The sequence below is a fragment of the Patella vulgata genome, chromosome 7, assembly GCF_932274485.2.
Source record: "Patella vulgata chromosome 7, xgPatVulg1.2, whole genome shotgun sequence".
NCBI lineage: Eukaryota > Metazoa > Mollusca > Gastropoda > Patellidae > Patella > Patella vulgata.
The window spans coordinates 27,567,759-27,589,851 of record NC_065885.2 but is presented as its reverse complement, the minus strand read 5'-3'; positions in this window follow the sequence as shown (position 1 = coordinate 27,589,851).

Here is a 22,093-nt window from a genome sequence, read left to right as displayed (position 1 = left end):
CTGCAAACCGTCATGGTACTTTGCAGACCTTTAAAATAGCTAGTTTTAGGTATATGTTCTTTAACAATTAAGTATTGACAAAAAATTTAACGAAGAACAAATGAATGTCATTGTATTGAGAAAAGGTGTAATAGTTTTCGTTATGCAATTACAACATGAGTGATTCTACTCTACTGAATAGATGGCAATGGGGTAATAAGATAGTTTGAAAATTGAGGGAAAACTCGCTATTTTGACGTGAAAATTGGTTGATAGTTATGTCTATAATTATGGATCTATTAACTACTTGTTTTACTTGGTTCCCTGTGTCGTATGGCGAGTATAATTACTCTTTACAAGCAAAATCCCCCCTTTGATTAATATGGACACGATTTCTTAGAGTTTTACTAATCTACTAAATGATACAGAGGGAAAAAGGAACAAAACAAACGATATTGTAATAGTTCAGAGGATTCATGGGCAAGGTTTTGAAATATTTCGAGTTTTAGAATTAACTGAAAATTAACAGAATGGTCGGAACTGCTCATTAAATTGGAGTACATATTGAAAGTATATTGTTGTCGTATAAATGACCATACTTTTGGTTTTCCTATCCTCCATCTTACGTGTACCATATTCCATGTAATACACCACAGAATGTAATACAATTTACCGAATCAATTTAAGCTGATAGTTAACAACAGGGCACTAGCTGAAGTCAAGCTAAGGGCCTTTTAATACTGTAGTATTCATCCGTAACATTTACACTGTAATATTCTTTATTTGGTAACAATCACTGCATAGGACGGTTTTCAGAATCCAGAACCGTCAGCTAACGAAAAATCAACCTCTTTCTTTCTCGTTTAGGCCAAGCTGATCAAGCCACCAGACAACCAGATAACTAAAGGAGCATATTAAAAAATATTACTAATAAATGCTAATAAAAGAGAAATACTTGAAATCGTGTGAAGATTGGCAATGTTGGCATGAGAGGTTATTCCAAGTACGCAAAATGTCAAGTTATAAAATTATTTGTGTCATCATCGATTAAGCGTGCTATAGTACCTGGAGGGCAAACAAACTTTATCATTCTAATTAGGGGTTTTGATGAAAAATCGCTTAAAAGCAAACAAAATCATTTAAAGTTCTGTTATCACAATGAATTATATTATAGAGATTGCGTCAAATGTAATACTTGCCTAATAAACAATAATTGTTTTGAAAAAAGAAATAATTCCAAAAATAAACGGAAAATCCCCGTTTGTTCTAAACAGTCACCAGGCTATTAAAACCCATTTCTGTAAGTTCCTTTAATTGTTATATACAATTTGTTCTGAACGTTGAGTGTAATATAAAGGCTGTATTATGTAGATTCTATTAATAGATACATACAATTTGTGACCTGTAGGTGGTGCAAATCTATAACAAAGTTGTTCGTTTTTGAACATTTCAATTGTGGATCAGGTGTTTTCGAAAGCCTGTTAAATGTAATGTGGACATAATGATACTTGGGAATTGGTCTTTAGTAGTCAAAACCACCTGGTAAAATATGCCTTAGTGGTAACCGTCTTTATTACCCCAAGTGGCAGATGGCAGCCAGTTGAATATTTCACCAGAGAAATGGTGTGATTAGGATTTAGTTCAGATTACATGTCCTGCGTGTATTATTCTATTTTCTATAGAAGAGTTCACATACTATTACATGGATTGTCATTTATAGTGGTCGACTTTGCATACCATTTGTAATCGATGGTACTATTCTAGTGGAAGCATGGCAAGAGCGATTCCAATATATATGTGTCATTTAAAGTATCCTTTTTGTTGATGTCAAAATTCTCTTAACGGCCAACAAGATCTATCAGATGATTCGCAATACCAAAGCCTGTAGACGTTATGGTTACGCATTGTTAGAATCAAGTACATGTAGTTACTGAGACAAAGCGATTTAAACCTGCTTTCAAAACGTATTATTGTCATCATCCAGACAATATGTAATGCCTGTAGGTGCCATTACTACAGATCGTTTAAGATAATATTAAATACATACGAGCTCGATGAATATTTTCGACTCTCCTAGTAATTATGCCCTCGACTAGCTGCGATAACCGGATATTGTCTGTGGTGACAAAATAGCACACTGCTATTCCATAGCTGTACAACTAAAGCTAAAACTTCGCAAGTCTTCATTAATGTGGACACCAGAGAGAAGTATAAAACTATAATAACTATTCCTGTGTGTTTCTGGTGGATTATTATGTGTATGCTTTAGATCTTAAAGTCTGGCATTGAGTAGGGCTCCCTGTCCAACCTCGCTGGTCTTTCTGTTCGCCCGGCTGTCCTCCTACAGCTACGCGCAAGCGAATTAATGAAATACGAGTTTACCATATGTTAGTCCCAAAATAACATAGTTTGTGTCGAGTGAACATTAAATCTCCCCCCCCCCCACCTCTCTCTTAACAGATATTAATTAGCAATATCACATTCGTAATGTTTTACTGTAACAATTAATCTTGACTATTTTTTGTATACATAACTTTGCCAAGACCACAGTAATATGACAGGGTTTGATTTAGTGTTATGGAATTATGTCTAGCTTATAGTGCTGTGTAAACGTCTTTATTAACGCTGATGGCATATCAAATATAATAACGATTTCTGATAAAACAATATAAAATGCTGACTTAGATGTTTAGTTTATTGGCAAATTAGAAAAATATTTATCTTTTCTATTTATTGACTTATTTATTAATTTTATTGCCTTCGTGGTCAATATAGTATAGTTTATTGCCATTGTAAGGAGTTGGTCTACTTCTATATTTTCTAGATAAATCGTCCCCACCGACAATTTGTTCAAGCTTGACGGAAACAAACAATGTCTTAGTGATGTTTTCAATACTAAAAGATTAAAAAATTGGCGATGAATCAGTAAAATGTTTTGAGTGCAGAAATTAGCTGTTTGCCGTGTTTCAACCCGTTTAGATTAACAATTGTTAATTCTGAATCGGGTGACGTCAGGTGCTTTATCTTATAATCAGTTTGTACAATATGATTTATATCCTACAGGCAAATAGAACAGATGCCCAGAAATAAGACAGATTTTTGATTTTTAGTTGTAATCTGAAATCAAACTTATTTAAAGCCTGTGCGTAAACTTGAACTTAATGCAAGATTTCGCCACAACTCTCCGTCCGTAGTTCGATCCACACAGTGTGTGCTCAATATACAGAACATAATTTATGGTTAACAAAGGAATTTTTCTAGTGTTATTGCCCCTGACTGATAAATTGGCAATCAAAATGTATTTTAATCCTCTGGATATATGTACAGAGTAAATTACTGCTTCATTTCACGAAAATGTTCAGGAAAAATTATTATTGGTGTAAACACAACTTCAGCAAATTCGCAAAGGCCTAGATTTGAGTACACGTTCTTAATACATGGGAATACCGAAATAAATAGGCTCATTAGGACACAGACCATGAATCTGGTTGTGGATGCATGTTCCTAATGTGGCACGCTATCGTGATTCATAGGATCCGGCGGTTTTAATTTTAAAGATACCATTTTTTTTTATCTTAGTGTTGTGCAATAAGACCGGGACAAGTTTGGGAAGCTGGCGTTTGTAGCGTTTATAATAGTAATATCACCATCAGCGTCAGTGAAAACGTCAGATTTAGTTTATATCATATAACGGGTTTCGAGCTTGATTAAATTTCCTGGTTTTAAATATAGTATTACATCAAATCCCACGTATATATTTGTAATGGAAATGTACTTAATTAATCGAACACATTTTTGATTATATCTGTCGTGACTAATATATTGTATATTTCCGTGACCAACTGCTCAGTTGATTTTAGTAGATTAATATATCTATTTTGAAATCCACAAATCGCATGATCTTAATAGATGTATTAATAAATCACGCCTGATTAGATGTTCGGTGAAAGTATGTTTTAATATACACAAGTTCCAGTAAGAGTAAGCTCATTGCTATCCGGAAAGGTTTAAGGATATAACACTGAAAAAAAATGTTTAATTACGAGGGTTGCACAAATCTAAGAGGGTCGTGAGGGGGGGGGGGGGGGGGTGCGGCGTCTGTTCATCGGCAGTTCAGTCTAAACTCCTTCGAATTCCAACATTTTACTTTGAATCTATATTATGTTTATCAAAGAGGACCCTTAAAAACCTCTATACGTACGACTCGTAATGAATTTTAACTCAGTGACGGATTGATAAATATTTCCTAAATCCTAAATACAATCTAATTTGAAACTGATTGATCGCAGATAGGGCGTGACCAGGGTTTGTCAATATAGTAAGAGCGTAATCATAGGCTTTCTTCCCGCTCTCGGTACGCTGTCCCTGCTCTCTCTACGATGTCGTCATGCTTTCTTTCTTTTCCACCACGACTTCGCTACCACGATAGGGTGCATGTTCCATACCCGTGTATTGCCTTTCCCGCTCTCGACCCCACCACGGTCTGCCTGTGCTGATGAAGGCCTCACCACGTCCATGCCATCGCGAGGTCATGGTGTATGTGTGAAGGTGGCATAAGTAGTTTGGGAGCCACGGTGGCTAAGTGGGTGGATTAGACGGCGACTTCTTGTCTGAAGGGGGTGGGGGTGGATGGCCGAATGGTTAGCACGTGCGCACTGTATCATAAGGTCTGTCATTGTGTCAACTGGCGTGGTTTCGATTCCACGGTTGTACGTGACAAGGAGTAGGATCGCCTGTCCAACCTAGTGGGTTTTCTCCGGGTCCTCCAATTTCTTCCCCACTGCTAAAGACCCCTACACGCAAGCGAATAATTGAAAGAAAATTAAAGCATATGTGAGTTCCGAAATGACCTAGTTTGTGTCGAGTGGACGTTAAACCCCCATAGCACACTGTATGGCGTATGCCCATTTTCATTAGCCCAATCGGAGCAAAACAGTAGGACGTTAAACCCCATTTCAATTCATTTTCATAAGTAGTTTGTATGTTAAAACCGTTCAATGTACGCTTCTGATCTTCCTTCCAATTCTGCCATAACTGCATAGGCGCATCAAATTCATAAACGAAAAAAATAAATATACTGTAGTCTTATAGATCGATTTCATAGCATTATTGTTTTAAATTACATAATAAGGATTGTGAATTCAGCCATGATATTAAAACTACATATCAGATTTCTCTGTTTTACTGATAACCACCAGAACTTAATTGTCTTTTATCAATCACTGTCAGGTCTTGCCTAGCAAGATGCGATGGTCCATGTAAATAGTATGTCTTATTTCTTTTCTATAATCATTAATATTCTATATTACTTAAACTACAAATACGGGAAGATATTTGAGAATATTTGCCACAAAGGTAGGTCCAAATGATTTTTAAAAGTAGACTTGGTTTAGGTCTTGTAAAGGGGCATTGTCAGATAATACAACTGTTATGAACTATTCCAGTGGAGACGGAAGTTGGCGTTGTTAGCTGTAAAATAACTATTGTATAGAACGTCGAAAGTGCCTGGTTAATGCAGGTGACCTTTACTCACTATTTGATGTGCAAAAATAAAATCCACATTATGAACGGTTCCGACAAGGTACGACAGTGACTTTAACCAAGGGAATGGATGCTTCAAATTTCCCTTTTCATCCTCTTATTCCTACCCTGCACTGGACTCGCCTCTGGTTCTTCTGGGAAATATTTACCTGTGTTAGCCCCTACTAACTGACGAACCAAGATTATCGGCCAAGGTGACTTGAATTAAATTTGCGATCGTTCATGAGATCCCCATGCAGTACTGTACATACATGTACACGTTTTTCCTAAACAAATGTGTAATCTACATTATATTAATATCAATAAAGTCAAACATTATCCGAAGTATAATACTCTGTTTACATTTAATTTAAGTGAATACGTAAAAAGGTCAAGCCTCATCATTATGTTTGAAATATTTGCTTGATAAAACTAACATTAAAGCAAAATATCCATTTGTGTTAAGATTAGCACTCGAAATTCTTATTTTTGTCTGACTGATAGCGATCTGAAACTGATATATCTTTCGAGATTCTAATTCATCTTGAAAAGAAAGGTCCATAAAAAGATTGCATTGCGTCTAATGTTGACTCTAAAATCTGGCGTCTGCTTTAGAATATCAATTGTTTTTCGACCTGTATGTTACCAACCGTTTTAGCTTCCATCTCATCTAATCTGAGACGGGTTAAACTATCTGCTAAGGTTACGTTACAACTAAATATTGTCACCTCCACTCAATCGATATGTTTAAAGAAAATCCAATCATTGAACCAAAGGCCGTACAGGATTAAAAGAAAAACTTAAAATTACCCACCCAAATAATCTGAATCCATTTATTTAACTGTTAGTTTTAATAGTTGCCTTTCAGTCTATGATCTTCAAAAGACTGAAAAACGAAAAATGTCATAAATAAGAGTCGTAACCCATTAAGCCCAGAAGAAACTCAAAACAAATCAATTCAAAACCAGACATTAGAAAACATATAAATTGTTCAAGCAATGGTTGAATCAAACACTTGGTAGAAAAGAAAGCGCATTTAGTCACCCCCACCATTTTGATTATATTCATCAAGCGAAAACTGTTTGTTGTATATTCGTAATCAAAGTCAGCTTTAAAGTGGAGATATTGTAACAAAACCTTGTTTATTTTCTGGAATAACTATCAGTGTCAATCGTTTACCACCGAGTTGAAATGGAGATTTTCCTGGGGCCAAATTGGTGTTTGAGAGGCATGATCCTGAATATTGCAATAACTTCAGAATTTAGTATTTACAGTGTTTTGTATTTACAAAATTACAAATAATCATTCTATTGCGAGACTAACATTGACGGTATAATTATAGAATACATGAGATAACGACTGCTTTAGTGTAAATACTTTTGGGGTGAATATCTGCCCCAGAACTAGTTTTCAAGGGTATGAAAGCGTAATAATGATCTGCTCTTTGAGTGTTAGTACTGTCAATTCGACAAGGTCGGTGATTGACAGAATTCATTACATGGTTTCCAAATTAACAGCCAAGTTTGTGAGTAAATATGCTGGAGTAGCCATGAGAGAAAAGATCCGTTCAGTTTAAATTTGGTCTTTAAGTAGAAAGTTGTTTTTTTTTCTGACAATTTGTATTGAGATCTAAGATAACAATTACCAATATGAAAGTTATAAGATTTTTATAGTTAAAAAGTTCATGATCCAAATGGAGTTTATTGTTGTACTGGGGTTCCTATCTTTCCCTGTCATTGGCGCAGGACATAGGGCATGACCAGAAACACGCAAACGAATCCATGACGTTTGGAAGTTTATGAGTAGGTGGAGTTTACAAAGACTAGTGCGTGGGGTATTCCGCCTTCATTACATCGATTCATTTCATTTCTTTTGTGTGGATTGTGCAATGACATGCATTCCTGTTCTGTATGTTCAACTTAAAGTGTCACAATGACACATATTTCACAATGACACGTATTTCCATGATGTCGATAAATTTTAATTGTTCCTATTTCTACTGATAGTTGAATTCTATGTTGTGGTGTGATACCTAACAGATAACAAGGTGCTAAAATCACCATGGTTGTCATCCTTAGTTTCCTGTAGAGTTTTATAGTTGTACGGCGGTGAGGCATTAATTCACACAAGAATTGATGTAGAGTAATTACCCATAAGTCGATATATAGCTCAGCTGTTTTTAGTATAAGATTACGGCTGACTATGTAATCGACTTGTGCTGTAGTACAACCTAGTCTGTCGAAGAATTACAGCTACACACATACTGGTACCAAATCAAATGTCTTTTTGTACCCAAATATTCCTTGATGTAAGGATAACTGTTACAATTAAAACGCGACCATACTCGACCGTTAACCCCATATGACACCTTCATAATTACTTAGGACAAGTCTAATCATTCGGATGGTACGAAAAACCGAGATCCCATGTACACATTGGTGTGCACGTAAAAGATCCCCTGGCAGTTGGCATTCGATATAAGAGTAGGCCGTAGCGCCGCTGTCCGGGCAAAAATTTCCGTCATAGCACACTGTACGGCGTATGCCCGTCTTCAGAACGACAGGGCGGACGTTAATCCCCATTTCATTTCACTTAGAACAATATAGCATAAAAGAACAGAGTCCTACGCCCTGTTTCTGTAAACGTTACCTTAGCCCATATGGCCCTGCATGTTACTTAGAACAATACCACATCCTACGCCCTATCTGTAAAGTTGCTAAGAAGATCATCTACCCATTTAGACACATTGTTCTGCTACGACTAGGCCCATGAAGACGGGCATATGCCATACAGTGTGCCATGAGGGAAATTTTGTCCGGACAGCGGCGCTACAGCCTACTCTTATATCGAATTCCTAACGACTACACATCGTCCCATACAAGGCCCTCTGTCCTGCATCACTGACATGTGGGGAGCACGCCGGAAAATTCCGATGAACTTTCTCGGCCAACACCAAGATCGAACGCGGTACCTCCAGGTTAGGAAACCATTAACTTACTTGCTGAGGTATAGATCAAAACTAGGGTGTAAATGTCTTGTATAAATGATATATATATTAAATGCCTATTCGTTTATTTCGCAAATGTGGTAAAAAAAAGAAGAAGAATTGATAAATTGGTAAAGAAAGCTTCATATTTCTCAGGACGTCAAGGACTAATCGGTTCTCAGAAAACCAGTGACTTCATGGCCACAGAAACAAATTACATTATTGTCAGATTCTTATCGGAATTGGACTTACCAAAGATGGCCCGTTAAGCTCCGTGTTGAGTGGGATTAGGTATTAATTTTATGTAACCTGTGCGTACTTGTTAAGAGAAAATAAATTTAATTAATATACGTTCGTGAAGAATGTATTGTATTTAACAGGATCAGCTGTAAATAGGCAAAGATGTATTTACATTGGTTGGGTAAGCCTTGTCATTTCATATAATCGATACGAGAGAATAAAAAAGGACCGGTGAATAATGGGGACAGATTTAGCCGTAGGCCACACGCGTGTTCTTACATGCGTATAGACGTCCGTGTGCTAATAATTATCTTAATTCCAGCATTTTACAACTTGCTCTAGTATTGACCACACCATTCCCAAAAGACAAAAATAAATTGTATAAATATTTTGTTTCTATTAATATAATTAGTTGGGATTTGATATTTGTTAAAGAAAACAGACATAGCTGGTTATCAAAGACAAACGAGTTAAAAGGGGAAATAAGGTTTGTTGGCATGATTGGTCACGGCTTAATTGGTGCATTATAACTTGATAGATCAAATTTTACGAACTATTCAATATTTACTAATAGCTATACACGATAGTTCCGTATACATTCATTTTACTTCAATATTAACATGAATTTTTACTGATAGTTCAATATTTACTGATAATTACTCATAATAATCCGTTCAAAATATCACAAAATTTACAGAGCGTTCATATACTATTTTCTGGAAGTAACTTTTCCCTTCAATACAAGACCAATGTCACTTCACCAATAAAGGTAATGTTATATGCCATTCCATGCATTAATTGATTATCTTTTATTCCGCTGGCATCTGGGATGCAGAAACCAGAGTGAGATATCACAGGGCATCCAGAACTGAGTGTTCTGCCAAATTGACAGTGTTAAGACGAATTTGAAACACTGTTAACCGCCACAGAGTGTGCCTGAAGCTACAACTGTGACCAATCACACGGGAAGTATATAAAGAGTTCCTTACGATATTAGAATCTTAAAAAAAATGATTCCAACGCCCCTTGTGTGTTCAGAAATATTTCGGTTCCCAGAAAAGAAAGATGCACCCCATCATCACTAAAAAATGTAGTATCCGCGCAATTATGTCCGGATAAGTCACATAACGACCGTCATTACTTATTACATACCTAGAAGTGGCATGTTGATTATTTTCCTGGCAGAGTCCATAGCTCGGTAAGATTTATGGCCATATATAACAGTCGTGCTGCCCAATTTCGAACTTAATTCTCCCAACGTGTGCTTAATGTTGTTGCAAAGATAATCGATTTTTGTGTGTGTGTGTGGGGGGGGGGGGGGCTTCGTATTTTAACATATTTCATACCGGAAAGAAACTGACACCATATATAGGTATTCATTCGTTTTAGACCTGGATGAATACCACCTGGTCGACGACGAGCTGTGATGAAAGGCATATTTAATAACTGAAAGACCAACAATCCAAACGTTATTTGAGCCTGAAATCAAAGTATAGGTATAGGGGATACCTATGCAGGTTGCGATATGATAAATAGTCATGGACATTTGACATGCTTTGAGAGTATGTTCACAGATGAAGAACTGATCGCCCCATCAGAACCACTGAGCTGCACATGCGACACGCAATTGCGCCATACACATGGGAGGGGTTCATTGTCAAATTTGAAACTTCAAGGAAGGTTTGATGAAAACTGTCGCGTGCTGGTTTATCTATCCATGTTTGCTTTCCTATCAGTTCTTGCATAAGACTTACTGTTTAGTGTATCTTTGCTTTGGTGTGTTACGTTTAATTTGATCGGGAGACGTGTTCGTCGACGTCAACAGACAACACTGCAAGAATTGACCGTGACACTGCAAGAGGAGTGGGTCAGATTGCCCCAAATCGTGATTGGACGGTTGATTAGGAGCATGCCACGACGAATTGCTGAATATCTGAGGGTTGGTGGAGCAATTACTCATTATTAAGACAAAAATCAAAAACGTCCATTTTCACCTTTGACGGTGTTTCTCTATGCGAGTGAAATGGGGTCGTCAGATAAGCCGCCCATAACTGTTTATGTTCATGTGTAGGCAATGGTTACCTCTAATAAAAACAGCAGTGCATTTCCGCAGTTTTGTATTGTTTCTGAATATTCCGTACTTATTTTTGAAGAGTATATATATATATATTAGTAAAACAAAAAATTAAAATTCTTATACTTGATACATTATTTAACTTCGACGTTCGACGTCCAACGCCCCAAGTCTTTTATTTCTGATGCATTGGACCATTCTGGTACCCATGTGATGCGAAGCGAATGGGCTGAATATCGAATCGGATTGATACCCAGAAAGTTTATTGTCTTTCTTTTAATCCCGCTGAAAATTTGTAGGCAGTAACAGTGCTATCGAAGTGGCGGAAGAGAATCCCTGGGCCTGGAGGGCGTTTTTTAATATAGCCTGATAATAAGAAAACGGAACGAGTGATGGCGTCCTTTAATTAATTGTTATGTTTTATTTTGAGTCCCTTTACCGAATTGGTCAGTGTTTTACGAACCAAGAAAAATATCTATCGGGTAGAAAACGAATATTTTCCAATGTAAGTTGGTGGTTTTGGGTATTCACCAACCCTAAAACAACCGTCGAAGGCCAAGGAAAAGGCGGCTGCAAATAGCTTCGTTTCAAAAACGGTCGTGCAAACAGTACCAAGAGACCCTATTATATAAAATATTACAGTTGAGTGGGATACACACAAACGGAATAAGAAAACTATATAAGAAGTTATATCTGCTATCTGTAGTGGCCAAACCGATGGAATGCCACACGATTGTCTAAACATGTCAAAATACTTTAGGCCACAATGTATGTATTTAGACTGCTTGGTGCTAAGGAATTCCTTATTAATTCATCAAGGCCTTTCTGGAAATAATTTCCAAAAACGACATCGGCATAGATTCTGGCATCTTTTCGGAAGACGGGGCTAGTGCCCTGAATTGCTGCTCCTGAAATCGGTATAGATTATCAGCTAAATCATTTTTCAGAGAAGCGATATATACGGCCGTGACACGGATATTGTACAAAAAAAATTGTAAAACAAGAGGCCTTAACAGTGACACAACCCTGGTCGATTTAGACGATTGTTTATTTATAACAGAAACCAAAGCTTGATTATCAACATGAAGAACGACACATTTAGTTTGAAGGTATAAAGACCATGTAATAAAGGCAAAACAATTGGAATCAGTTCAAGGGATGTCATGTCTCGCATTATGTCCCGGTCGGCTCATTTTGTAGGCCATCTGAACTGCACCCAGTGACCACAGAAGTAGGCGCCACAACCTAGATCATTGTTACCGGATCTATCTGTAAACAACTGTAAATATTCATCTGACAACCAACGCTGATCCGTGATATAACAAACGCCATTTAAGGAGTCCAACCATGTAAGACAAACCATAATATCCTCCTTCAGATGGCGTAAAAATATTTAGGATCTTTTGACTTGAATAAAGCAATGATGCCCTGGAACAAGGAATGGCTGACCTGTTACCACTGTTCGTCGTGGTGAACAGTCCATTTGCTAATTACACTATTTGGCCTATACCGTTTTTTAGAACTTATTTTGTCTAATGGTTTGGATTGTTCGTACTTGGTTTTATTTTATTTCGCACAAAAAGACACTAGACCTGTAGTTGAATCTAATTCGTGTATTCGCACTCGACGTTTGATTACGATGTCCTTTAGGTCACGATTCAAGCTGGCAAGTTTATATATTGGTATTTTTATTTGCATGGTTTTTGTATCAATACTCAACCCTAAAAACGTAAGTTGATTACTAGGGCCAACAGTGTTATTGTCTGCTATTGGAACACCCAGAAACTCGCATACATCTTTAAATGCCTTTATGAGACCCTGACTTTATCTACTTTAATATATATATATATATATATATATATATATATATATATATATATATATATACACATCTAGTAATAAAATGAAAAGTGGTGTATCGTGAACATTGATCAATATGGGTGGGGGGAGTGGGTGTTTTCTAAACACCTTTTGGTTCTATCGGTGCCGAAGTGGGGTCAAAAAAGATTATTTACATATAGTAGATGACTATATTGGCGATTTCTATTGAGTTTTATAAAGTTACTGTATTTAACTTCTTTACAGCAATCTGACAATTTAAAAAATACCAAAGACTCACCTACTAATCAATACGGCACAAGTCAAAACAAAATCGAAACTACTCGGTTTTCTGTTTGAATAAAATAACTGTTCTTGCTGTTTGATTGTTCTATTTCTGGGGGTTGGGGTACTCGTACACTTTTAGCTCAATTATACGGGTTTTAGTAATAGATAGCCTTCGGATAAACTCTTATGCTAATCCAAAGCAAACGCATCTGTTCTGACGTGCTAAATTAGGGCTGTTTCACATTTATCATGGTTCGGAAGAGTTTATCTTTATGAAGTTGCAGAGGGTTTTTTTTCGCGTTTATTTAACAAAAAAAATATACATGGAAGGAATAATGACGGTTATCTTTATCGAAAAACACCCCGAGGTTCCCGATAACCGTGATAAAATCTCCAAACTGTTTGATTTTCCATTCGTGATGATTCAGACAAAAACTGGGATAAAAGAACACATACGAGCGCATTCCCAGAGAAGATATCATTTGAAACAGAGAGGTCAGGAATTATTTCGATCAATTTATATGCATAATATTTGAACAAGTTTTACCATTTTACACCAGGACCCTGTTTAACAAAAACTTAAATCTCCTTAAAATCGTCTTCAACTAAAATTCCATTCTAACTTAAAAATCCACTAAAATTTTATCTTTACTTAAAATAGTGGCGTTTCACAAAAACATTTTAGGGACAATTTTAACTTAAATTAATTTTAACTTAAATCACGACATTAACAAACATTAATTAGAGTTACGTTGTTTGATCTATTGCGACATATAGAATATTTGGAATAATGATAATATTGCCAAAGGCCCGGTGTAGTACTACGGACTTCTTTATTTGTTGTGTTCCTTGTGATCATAAATATCACTACAGTAATAATAGTTTCACAACTTTATTTCTGAGTTGTACTGGCTTTTCAGGTGTCTCGTTCTCAATGGTAATGACTGGTAAGAATTTCTGGGTGAGCTCTAATCCAGCTCGCCTCTACACCCTAATTTATACCCCCTAATTTCTGCAGGTCTTCGATAACCTTGACGTGAATTTCTACTCCATATAAGGAATAAAACTTTTTATTTCCCACTAAAAAGATAGGAAACATTACCTACTTTTGGTCTATCAACCATAGGTCAATAAACAGCTAGAATTTGATGACTATTTTGACAATGATTATAATTTAACCAAAACATCACTGTTTTATTACGAACAATTATATCCACGTTCATTTAGTACTGTGTGATTTGACTTTATAGACAAAATTGAAGGGACAATTTTATAAAAACCCAAAATTGCCTCAAGGGCCAAAGTGCTACACCGGGTCACATAATTTTAACATACTATCATTCACAAAAACTATTCTCATTCAGTTTCTTTTCATAGCATGGGAACCGACATCTTCAATAGAAGGCTTGATCTCGCTTTAACTACTTACATCTTATCAATGCCTTCACGTAATACCCTGCATATTGCGGCACTAATTTCGATTGGGTACAAGCCCAACTTGTGAGCCTATCAGATTCCTCGATCGTCGCAAATACCAAGTCTCGCGCTTTCAAGCTAAAATGTCTACCTGTGATAATCGAGTTGCAAAGTTCATTTAAGGTTTCCGTGGAGGTCGCGATGTCACAACCTCTGATTGGACGCTTCTGCTCACGTGTCTGTAGATAACATAGCTATAAGTTCGGGAATTGTGAAGTAAACAAGCAACGGCCAGATGCTGTGAAACCCGGAGTAGTTGCTTCAGGAACATGGGGAACCTATAGCTGCAGCCCAACGGTTTATTTTATTGTAAGTCAGTTTAAGCAATTAGATGATGCCCCAAATTAAAACCCCCAAGAACAAAAAAACACCCAAAACCCCAGTAAACAAAACTATTTTATATATTAATATATGATTCAAGTATAAATTATACCATTTTCAAATCATTAATAGACACACAACCAAAATAAAACCTAAAAAAGGCTGAACTCACTTCATATCTAATGTTGGTATTAGAAGGCCTACAGTCCTATAATACTAGACATGACATATGCAAAGTATTTACTCATACGGTTTTGGGGTTATGATGATTTGTAAAAAGATAAATCAATAATCTCAAATGTGTTTATTTTAAAAAAAAAATTATAGGCCTATTTAAAATTAAATTGTAATATCATAAATTTATTATTTTTTCTCAATGAAAGCTTTCGTTAATAACACAGCGTAAATCATAGAAGTTTTATTGGGGAAAAATCATTTTAATTTAGTATGACAAATAGGCATTATCCAATAAGGAGTGTGGCACTTTCGCATTTTCAAAGTATTATTGAAAGGGTCCATGGGGTTGACATTTCAAATCTAGACGTCGGAACATTGGCTATTTGGTGTATTAGTTTAAAAGTTGTTAAGTACTTTTAAAATCGGATAATAATTTACAGTCTAGATTAGTGGTTTGAGTCACAAATATCACGATTTTGGCAATTCTCAATAGTTTCTGTTATCTAAAATACCATAAAACTACGAAATTCAAGCGATTTAGTTTATCGATAGGTATTATTTCCATTGACGCCTGCTAGTAAATAAAATGCCAAGGTCACGAAAGCGACATGCAAGTTCAAGGCCAACCCACCGATACATTTAAAGCAATAATACGCAATAAACTCATTTATTTCATCTCTCTACGACTGTCAGACCATGTACAAACATTGCTAAAACGTATAAAACTCTCCTCATTGGCACCGTTAGTTCAACCTGGCAAGAGTTTTCATTTCCGAAGGGTTTATGCTTACACCCTTATTGCCCTCACGGAATTGTGTCACACCGAATGTATCGTATTGTCCCCCTCATTATTTTCAATATTTTCGATTTTCCCAACAAGCTATTCGGAAACTGGAATATTTTACACCAATGACCACTCGTAAGCACAGTTCGTTGATCTAATCATGTTGATAATATTAGAATATTTACACGTTACATATTTAATTTAGTAACATCATTGTAGGATTATAACTATTACTATATTAACCACTGTACGCTCGACTTCGTACCGTCGACTTCTGAAATCCAGGTCCAAAACAACCCTCCGGTTATATGCGTTGTCTTGCACGAGGCACGGTATGCTTACTTTCTAGAACACATGAACACAAAGCTAACAATTTTTTGAGGTATATGTTTAATCATACTGCGCGCCTTTATCTTTATTTGAAAATCATCCCGCCACGTCTGACGGCCCTGTAACCGGTGTTCCAGACGCCTATTGATTCTTCAGTATCAAGTATTGGCATAGCAGTGTTCATACAAGTTGTGTACAAAGGCGAGGCCAATGGATTTGGATTGAATTAATATCGGCCTAAATCTGCGTCAGGTGTTTTATCTAACTTCCATGTTTGGATAAATATCTTAATTACAAAATGAATAATACATAAACTCTTATCTATCTATATAGATAATTAAAAACATTTTGTAAAATGTTAATGGTCATTTTAATAACGGTTTTACCGTCTTACTTAGAATCCGGGGAATACTACCGTCATCATTAGCCCATTTAGCGCAGAAAAGTAATAAGTTCAACCCCATTTCATCTGAAGACGATTGCTCTGCTCCACATCTAGAATGTTTAAACAACGAAAAGTTTCATCAGCCTTCTGTCATGTTATCCTTCTACTAAGAGATTCAGGGCCGTGTATTGACGACGATGTAGTTATGGCGCCTTAGATTGAAATGCCAGATGTCAAAACAAAAATAAAAAAAAATTGGGGGTAATCCGGTCATTGGATTGATGAAGAGTAATCCAGTAGATGGAATATCTAACCTAGATTTATCTAATTGATGTACATCGCCATTAAATATACTGCTGGACGGATAGCATACAATTTACTAATCTGGCCTCTTAGACCAGCTATTTTTCTCTCTTTAATATGATGACCCTTCACGTGAGTCTTGACGTGGTCCTAAGACTTCAATATATGTTTAATTTAGTATGCATGGGCTAGCCGTTATATTTAGTCCAGAAAACACAATTACTATTTAATTCAGTTAGATATGTGTCAAGAGTTCGGGATTCCATTACTCTTCAATGATCTTCTATCTCTTATGGCGTCATGATGATCAATGGAACACTTGACAGTAATTCTTTCATTCCTTATAAATGCACGCATTGCGTAACATTTAGATAAATAGCTCAAAATTATAAAATAAAAGTATTTGAAGTTTTGACAAGATTGTCTCGATTTTCAAGTACCATTGCTACTACAATAAACAAAGTCTCGATTTTCCATTTTAACGTTAAATTATTATATGGCACTAGTGTTCCAGTCAATTACATATCATATAACATCGGAAGCTACATAAAAAGACCTGCAGTGGCCAGATTTAGCTCTTACATAATGCATCTTTAACTTTGTTGTGGGTGGTTAAAGATTTTTCAGCATAAGGAAGTCAGAAACGTCAATACATGCCCAGCGGGATATTAGTCGTAGCTGGAGTAAAGTAAATGTTTCGGATTTCAAGCTGTTTACTGTTTCAGTTCACTGTAGTCAGGAATTTGTGCCAAAGCTTTATAAGCAGACATTCCTTTAAATGGCGTTGGTGTAAAATGGTTTGTCCATTTTGTATACCATTGCTTACTGGATGATCGAATTCCAAATCAAGGAATTTTATTGGTGCTCATCCGGGAAGACGAATAACATGATGGTAAACATTAATAAGAGGTATATAAACTTATACGTATATTTCAATGAGTAATAATTCGTTGAACTATGATCGTATAATAGTGAGTTGACAACCTATTGAGCAAAAGACAGAAATAGACGTGTGAGGAATCATTTCGCAATTTGCTCTACATAAAATAAAGTGTTGTAATCACCAAGACACATGGGTTTGTTTTTGATTAAATGGGTAACTTTTTGCTAAATACGCGTCAATATCCGTTTGGGCTACACAAGGTTATAGTTTGCATCAGATGTACTACTAGACATCCGTAGAAACTGTTAGACATCGACACATTAGGCCGCTGCTTTATGTGATGAATTGGAGTTAAGAGATGGTTGACAAGTTGTACAAGCATCTACAGATGCTTAAGTTGACATGGTAAAGGTAGCTACTGAAGCGGGAGATTTGCATTCCATTGATTGAGGAGGACATGTATCATCTGATACTGCAGATGCAAACATCTGTGCAAAAGACTTTATTTTCGTTTGCGTTTCTAAGTTTTCGTTCTTCACGCGTTTAATGAGTGTAATAGCACGTCCAGGGTCGATGGCACTGGCAAAAAAATCGTTCTTCCAAAAACTAATTAAATGAGATCCTGTAATAATAACAGTGTGCGCAATATAAACAGTTTATGACGTGTTATAAAATGACTGGTCTATATATAATTTGAGTGTTCCTGTTTGTCATAAATTTCATGCAATAGATATAAATTTATTTAGAAGGTTGAACAAATGATCCAATTATACCCCAGGAAACATATTTGTAATGAGATGGAAATGTACGTGGTAAGTGAACAATGTGCAAATTGGTCAAATAATTTTCAACCAGGAAAGAAACTGCTTTGGTAAATAATTTCTATTTTATTCTGTAACTTCATGGATTATGAGCACTGATTGTATGAAAATTCACGTTTTTAGCTTGTGGACACTATAGGTCACAATATTTTTATTAGAATTTGATGAAACGTGAAATATATATTTACAACACAAAGATCTCGGTTCCTTTCGATATTCACGTATATCAGACCTTAACTTCCTGGATTAATCCTCTGATTGTATGAAAAATCGAATATATCACCGTTACACCGTAATGCCGGTTGAGTTCCAATTTCGTAAGCTGACCAAAATGCCTGACAAAATGGCTGCTCCTTGTACGCAAATTGTGTAAAAGTATGTAATACCATGGTTGTGGACCCTCTAGAAATCCTGATGTGTATCCGAGTTTAATCAGATAGTAACTTCCTGGATTTGCACATTTGAAACAATCCCCATTTTAATGCTATTACAATGAACTGTTTGCCAAATGCTTAACAAAAAGAAAATGACTATATAGCTAACGACGATTTGCAAAGAAAAGTAAACAGAAGTTGGAAATATCTTATTGTGTTACTTTACTTTACTATGAATTTTGGTATTTGCAAGTTACAGTCTGATTTAAACTTATACATCACGCATGTCATGCTGTATATTTCACAGGGGAATAACCCTGGAATAGAGTTACAATTAATTACTGTAATACCAGGAAAATATTACCAGAGAATATATACTGTATTCCCCTGTCTTTTGAGTACGGAGCAATTGTATTACATATATGCCTGCAGCCACCTGGGAAATTATATCACATAAGAAATATAATTAATTAAAGGGGTCTTTGTGCTGAATGTGGCAAATGGGGATACCCTGCACGAAGCTTTCTGTTCAATGGCCCAATCAAGATTATGTTGAGAAGTTATGGCATAATTTCCTTTTACCGATGCATGTTGGAGATCCCCTGTTGTCCACTTTTCTTACTGTCTTATTGTAGATTTTCCCAAATGATCGAAATGCAATTACTTTTTAAGAACCTATTGGGCTGCTTGAATCTGTATGTGTCCTCTGGTAACTTTACGTACAGTTGTCGAACAATTTTGTATATCAGGTTTGGCATGTTAAGACTGTTCTCTTTTTCACTATTTGATGGTTTTATATAAAACTTTACCAACCAAGGTGCTCTACAGATAATTTGTCATTCTTGTCACTGTATAGTCAGTAGACATATTTCGCAAAACCGGATTCTTTCTCTTTCCGAAGTAATGCGTCGTTTTAGTTCCTGATTTCTGAGAATATGAGAAGACGCAATGTTACGTTAACCACTCGAACTATTACTACCCTGATAAAAGTGTCTCTCATTTAGCGAGAAGTTTCGTGTATGAATATGTATACTCGTTTATGTTCATTAATTCAGAAGCGCTAACTCTTCAATAATGGTCAATTTCCCGAAACCAGATTTCTACTTCCGTAGATCTCATCCGTCAAGCCGCAGACACAGACGAATTTGGGTCCAGTGTGATTTTTCATCTTTCATCCTAGATTTGAACTCTAACCATAACTCCTCTCATTCACCTGTCAATATCAGGCCACCATTCCCTAATAGTTGATGATGTACGTCATTATAGCTCGAGGGAACATCACACTAGAGTTCACTCCATGGATTTTCTCATCCTTCAGTTGTTCAATCACATACGGTCAACACCAGTCTATTAATCATACACATCTTCTCCCTAAATAAACAGGTTAGTTGCCGGGGTTAATTTTTGTAGGATGAGATACATCTCCATACTGGCATTAAAATGTCGCCCCAAACAGTTCGTAGTGCAGTCGGTATCATTTTATTGGAGTTCGAGTTTATTCTGATTAGCGTAGCCACGTTAGTACAGTTAGAAAGGCGCTGGCTAACTAATCTCTGGGTCCAGGGATTGATCCCGGTGTTGGCATGTAGTCGTCACGCGAAAATCGAAGGTCTTGTGTATATATTGGCGTGCACGTCAAAGAACCCTTGGCACTCGGAATTCAATTGATGTCCGAGAAACAATGTCCTTTGTAAGAAGTCGCGCTATAACGAGAATGTATTGGTCTTAAAGCGAGAATTTCATATTTTCTAAGAAAGTCAAAACATAATCATTTCTATGTCTTTTGCTCAATAGGTTTTCAACTCACTATTATACGATCAAAGGTATCATTCCCACACTTAAAAATCATTCACCCCGGACATAATAACACAATTACCTCCCTTGTTTTTCTATTCCCCCCCCCCCCCATGGAATAACTATCTTCAAACGTTTGAATTTGAAGTTGAAAATGATATTTTTGCCAATTTCTCAACCGGCAATAGTGAATTATAGGATTATTCTTTAACAAGGTAGGACTGTTTATAGATACCATCTATTTTAAGGCTTTATTTTAATACATTTTAAAAATATAACTTAAAAATATGAAATTATCGCTTTAATGCTGAATAACAGTATAGTAGATGTGCACCTCTTTTACTAGTCCAAAGTTTTTGAATCTTTCCCTAAATATTCCAAGGTTATTGTGGTGCCAGCTAGGGGAGCGTCAGAAAGATAAGGCCCAGATTTTGTCATTTTATTTTTCCTATCCAAAAAAAGGTTTCTGTTTTTGACAATTGTTTGCGCTAGAGTCCATAATTTAAGTAGCTTATATAATTTGAAAGCTAAATCATTTATCTACCTGTAACTTACTTATCTTAAGTTATATACAACACAATGCACCGACCGCGTATCGACATGTTAGGTGTTATTGATTTGAAAATAGCATCCAACATGCAGGTTCTATAAGGTTCTGACATAGATCGTTGGAAAGATAAATAATTCATCTGTCAATCGATGTAAAATGTACACTGGTAGATCTTTATATGCGGATCCTTGACAAAATTGTCAAAACAATCCGAATCTAGCAAATCTTCGGTGATTCGGAAAAATGATTAAAAGTATGACCTTCTCGCCCTCACCTGGCCACTTACTCTCAAAATAGCCACACGATTTCTTCATTTCAGACTAATAGTGTACATCATGGATGCCTTTCATCAAAAGAAGGTTGTGACATAAATATAAATTTAACCTTAAAAATCACCCAATGACCTTGATTGCAATTGCTTTGCTTTTAATAGCATATAATTCAGATCAAATAAATGTATGGTTAAAGAGGGTAAAATTACAATGAAAGCTTGTTAATTTTATGGTATTAAGAGTTCTTGAAAAGTAAGCATATCTGCTACTAAACTGAACGAACTTGATAATGGGCTTATATAATCTGCTATTGAGTAACCGGATTTACACGATGAAATTTCAGAAAAAGATAAATAATTTTAACCGTATCTCTTTATAATATACTAGAAGGTTAATTTGTACACAGCAAGTTCTGCAACTTAGATGTACTTATATGACCACAGCCACAGGGAATGTTTCCAGAAATTGATAAAAGTTACATAATTTATTAGAAGAAGTTGTCTTGTCTTGCCTCGTGAAAGGAACAGGAAGCTATTAGCCACCACAATCATAATAGATTACTGCAAGTTCGACGATCCTAATCACCTAACATAATCGACTTGTGATGACATTCTTACAACGACGTTATAAGCCATGGACACAGTTGATCAATATTTTGTCATATTATTGCATTTTTTCGGTCGTCACCGAGTGGCATTAATATACCAGGTATTTATTT